Consider the following 5,205-nt stretch of genomic DNA (forward strand, 5'->3'; position numbering starts at 1 on the left):
CAGACATTTAGGCAGCTGCTAGGCAGAGTTTAAGGTTTGGTTTTTTTAGAATTTTATTTCTGCTCGTCAGCGTTTGCCCCGCGTTACGGAATGCTCCCAAATTAATTTACGGCTGTATCCGATGTTCCCGCTGCAGTGATTTAGCATTAAATGTCTACAACATGAGTTGCGTAGCAGCGTTAGGTTCATCCAGATTTAATTTGGGTTCATTTAGTCTTTTTCCCCTAACATGGGGGGGGGGGAAACAAATCTCAAATAAAAACAAATCTAAAAATAAAAAATTAAAAAAAAAAAACAAACCAAGAGACCCCCAGTCAGAAGATATCAACCAGCCAAGAAAACGCACACCTATGATGAGGACGAGGAAGCAGAGCTGGTTTTGTGCCCACAGCTTGGAGAAGGTGAAGCGGGGAGGAAATAGAAGGAAAAAAAAAAGAGATAGAAGAGTTCCCCAAAGCAAAGACGGTCCGACCTTCCTTACTCTTAAGAAGACATATAAAAAAAAGTATATGCCTAAGCTATTCAGCTAGGAAAATATATATTACTTACACATTTTGCTTTCCTTACTAACTCACTCTGTCTCTTGTGAAGCTGCTGAAATTTAAAAGAGGGCAAATCAATAACGCTCCCAATTCCCACACTTCCACATCAAGTAAAGAAACAATCCGACGGCAGCTCTAAAAAAATCTTTAAAAAAAAAAATCAGCGCTGAGGCTGAAAAGACAGATGCAAAACCCTGCTTTCCTTTTTTTTTTTTTAATTCCCCAAAAGCAGGATCCTCGAGCATCCCGCAGCTGCTGGATAACCCTACGATTTCCATCCGCGTTTCCCTCTGAATCCAGAGAAAAACCAGGGTAAAAATTAAATAATAAAAAAGAATCTTTCTGTGCATCCCACAATGTCATTTTAATTCTCTCCTTTCAAAAGGTAATGATGTGCCTCAAGTTTTTTTTTTTTAAATTTATTTATTTCTAAAAAATTTTTATTTCTAAATTTATAAAAATTTCTAAAAATTATTATTTCTAAATCTTTTTTTCATATTAAATTTATTCGATCGCTCAGGTTCTAGCCCGAATGGCAAATCCACTTCTGGAGTTTAAAAGAGGAATTAATTTGGGAAGAATTAGTCCCACTACCTTTTGCTGGCTAGAGGAGGAATTTGAAACAGACATTATTGCAAAAATATATATTTTTTTTTCCCCAAAAAAAGGAATCTTTATGTCTACAGAAAGCTCCAACCTACCTAATGCTCCTCCACAAAATAAAATTAAAAAAAAAGACATATAAACACAGAGGTAGGAATAAGAACCGGAGTTATTAAGGTGGAATCCTTCCTGATTTTGCCTTCGCTACCTTTTGGGAAAAATGGGGAGATCCGCTCTGGATGGACACCGGAAAATTTTAAATTTGTGGCTGTGGTAGGAAATAAGCGGCTACGTCAACACGGAACCTGTCGATATTCTCTGCAGGTAAATTAGTTTCCCTAAAGCTGGGGAAACAGATGAATCTGGTTGTTAAAATTCACCGTTTTCACCCCAATTTCTCTCCTTTCAGCTCAAATCTCACAGGCAAACCCTAATTTCACTCCCAAACTATTTCTAAAATCCTCCCAAATCAGATTTTTTTTTTGGAAAGATATTTTCCAAACCTCAGTCCTTACACCTGTCCTGGTTTATCCACTGGAGTTACTCACAGATTTAGTGCCTTGAGCTGATTTTATTAAAAGCCTTTAAGCTAAACGAACTGGCTCCAGCACAATTAAACCCCCAAAATTTCCAAATTCTTGGCCACGCTCGCCACTCGCTCGATTTTCGAGCGTCTCTCCCTACCAATGGAGTGATTGAGTATCTCAGTACCCGGTTGTAGCCTCGTAGTAATTAACTATTTCATTCAGGCTGCAAAAATAATTTGTAATAAATAATAATTATATATAAATATCCTGAAATTAATTGAGCAGCAAGTCAACGGAGTCTAGGACAAGGATTAAAGGGAAAAACGCAAAAATGGGTAAAAATTAACGAGCGATACTCTCGTTGCTCGTTACTCTTGCAAATTTTTGAGGTTACTACCTGGATGTTTCTGGACCTGGACCACCTATTATCTCCGCTTTTGGCAATAATCTAAAATTTGAGGGAAATCGTGGAAAATTTGGTGACCAGGAGGCCTGTGATTGAGTTTGGGTTTGGTTTTTTTTTATTTTCTTACGCACCTCCTCTATTCCTCCTGGTGTCCAGCTCAACTCCTGCTCCGCGGCTCCTAAAGTGCACACAGATATGTTGATACAGAAGGACAAGAAACCGGTCAATTTAGGACAAGGAACTAAAAAACAGACCTGAAAACTTCCCCAGCAACTGCAAAGACTGGAAAAGACAGAGGTTTTTTGGCTTATTGTCCTGCAATACGAAAACAGATTATCCTCACTTAATTTAGAATTTTTAAAAGCTGAAGGAGGAGAGATTCGAAAAGCTCAAGGTGAATTTTTTCTGACCGTTTCTACCTTACGAGCCCGGAAATTGTCCAACACAAAACTCCAGATCCCTGATCCGAGACGGGCTCTTACTCAGAGAGATGTTACAGGCTCCACAGAGCCTCCAGGCACGTCCAAATTAATTTATTTAAGTCGATTAAACGATAACAGCTGGCCCAGGAGGGGTCCCGACGGCACAGAGCACCGCTTAACGCAGCCTTCGGCTCTGAAAATGCTTTTACTTAATGGGAGAGAGGAGCTCTTGGCTTCAAATCCTGAATTAAGAACGGCAATATCAAATAGATTCCTCGCTCGGCATGCCCAGGATGCTCGCAAGCGATGTGAGACGAAATTATACAGGGAGAAAAAAAAATGGTTTTTGAAGGCTGGAGGGGTTGTAGGGCACAGGGAAAAAGTCTTGAAATCTTCATTCCCGAGTCGGCTGGAGAGAGCAGAAGGAAAAAGAATTGTCTGCAGCAGCCTGATAGCTCTGCTCAACCTGCAATCTCATGAATTTTTAGGTTAAAAGATGTGCGCGAGGCAGGAGAATACAAAACTCACCCTATTTCTGCGGTTTATCCAGGAAAAAAGGAAAAGAGCGTGCAGCTTAAACTTGAGAGAGAGCCCGACACCGCCACAGAATGGGAGCCGACAACTTGGTCACCGAGTCACACGCTCCTCTGCAAAACACCAGCAACCTCGTGCAAAATCCAGCTTAAAATTTTGCAGGAGCTGCCGGGGACCCGTCTGCAAAGGCTCCAGCCCCACAGCGCTTGGGAACACGTTGGCGGACAAAATAAATGACATTTTGCACCAAAACCCAAACCCTCAATCACATCCTGATGTGCCCAAACACACAGGGAATTCCTGAAGGATTTGGCTCTGGCACGGAACGAGGAAAGCGACGGGAATGTCCCGAGGGGAGAAGGGTGGTGAGGGGGAACATGGCTTACAGGTGGACGGCTGGCTGGTTGCTACCAAAATGCAGCGATGTGTCATCATTTGAGATCTTGAAATTAACAAACAGCCGCTCTGCTCCACGTTATTGGACCCAACGAGGACATTTTGGGTGAAATCCCACCTCCCGTACCGCGCAGGAGGTCAAACCAGACCTTTTTGGTTTTCCTTCCTTAAAAAAAAAAAAAAAAAAAAGTCACGTGAGGTTTGAAGAGAGATTGTTGACAGCGCAAAGCCGCTAAAACCACAGCCCCGCTCCAAACGAGCCCCTCGTCGTCATCGCTTTGCATATCGCTCACAGCAAGAGAACCCCAACGGTGTCGGCTTTTCAGCCCTTCCCGTTTCATGTGGGTTTGCGGCATTTCCTTCTCCCCTTTGTGCCTACGCTCTCGCTGAGTGTTTAACCAGCATCCTCAAGGTATTTCTTTTCCCTTTGAAAAATAAATCACACACTTCGCGGCCAGCCACAAACCAGAAAAACCCTCCAGTCACCCACCCGGGGCGAGAGGGAGGTCGGTACGGACAGAAAATGCAACACCAGGGCAGCGGGAATTGTGAATCCCTGCGGATGGGAGTTACAGGTCGGAGCTGCTCCTCTGGGAACAAAAAATTTAGCACCGATTCTGGGGAGAAGCAAAAAAAATTTCAGCGCAAAATAAAAGCAGACGGGGGATTTCGGCGGGAGCTGAAGAAATGACCTGTTAAAAAAAAAAAAGCCCCCAAAATTAATTTTAACAGTCTGCCACTGCCGAACGGCAACTTTTAAGGAGGGATTTCTCTTTGCTTGAGACAAGCTCATTAGCTGTGACCGCAGGCGGCGAATTTTCAGCATGAAAAAATTGTCGCAGCTTCACAAAACGCCATCAGGAGAGCGAGCCTTCAATTCCACCTTCGACGAAGAAAGATGCGTGCAACAGAAGCAGAAATTCTTTCACCGATATAAAAAAATGCTTTAAAAGATCCAATGTTTAAAAAAAAAAAGATAATATTATTTTAAGAGCACTCCTTTAAAATAAAACAAGATCTTACTGCCTGAAAATGACCCTCAACGTAATGGTAATTTTGGCCTCCACACGGCAACTTCACGGCACAAAGCAACGGCTCGTTCTCTAGGGTTCAAAACGCTCAAATTAAGAGCAAACCTCCTGCTCTCTGGCCAAAACGACAACCCCAGAGCCACGAAGTCGGATCCCAGCTCTCTTTCCGAAGGAATAAATGAGGAGAAACTGCTGGAACAGTTCTGTGTGAATCCCTAAATTTGAAACAGACGCTTGCAGAGCGGCTCAAACCCAAGAGCGGTCTCGTTCCCGGCGCCGCTTATGTGCAGAAAAGCACATGCAGATGTTAAAAAAATGGACAAAAATCCGAAGCGGGACCTTACTTCGCATCCTGTTTGAATTAGGAGAGATTTCATTGAGGCGATACAATTGGAAAAATCTTCTTTGGAGCCGACTTTTTCCTTTCCGGCTCTTTTCTAACTCAATCTTTGAGATTTGGCAGAGTCAAAGATCTTTCTTTGGCAAGAAAGCCAAGATCGAGTTCTTATCTAAAATATATTTATAAAATAAGTTGATTCTGATAATTTTATGATTTATAAAACATCAGCAAATCATCCCACTCCTGTCCCTTGATGGGCATTAAGTCGAATTATTCTGTGAAATCATGGAAATACGGAACATTACGGATAATAAATGGAAGAGTGAGCTTCATCACGATCTCCTCGGCTCTGCTTTCGGCACAGAATCCTACAAAAATTGGGATTTTAAGATCTATCTAATTGG

The 5,205-nt window shown here is 42.3% G+C and overlaps 1 protein-coding gene across 1 annotated transcript in view; it reads right to left on the reverse strand.

Moving 5' to 3' along the window:
• The window catches only part of MSANTD2 (Myb/SANT-like DNA-binding domain containing 2), a 4,436-nt gene extending 3,851 nt beyond the window's left edge, over positions 1-585 (reverse strand). The window contains exon 1 of the mRNA XM_010081443.1: positions 550-585. The gene's annotated coding sequence lies outside the window, so the exon portion shown is untranslated. The remainder of the gene's footprint in view (positions 1-549) is intronic.
• Between the last annotated feature and the right edge of the window lie 4,620 nt (positions 586-5,205).

This window comes from Pterocles gutturalis, unplaced genomic scaffold, assembly GCF_000699245.1.
Source record: "Pterocles gutturalis isolate BGI_N339 unplaced genomic scaffold, ASM69924v1 scaffold27129, whole genome shotgun sequence".
NCBI classification, from domain to species: domain Eukaryota; kingdom Metazoa; phylum Chordata; class Aves; order Pterocliformes; family Pteroclidae; genus Pterocles; species Pterocles gutturalis.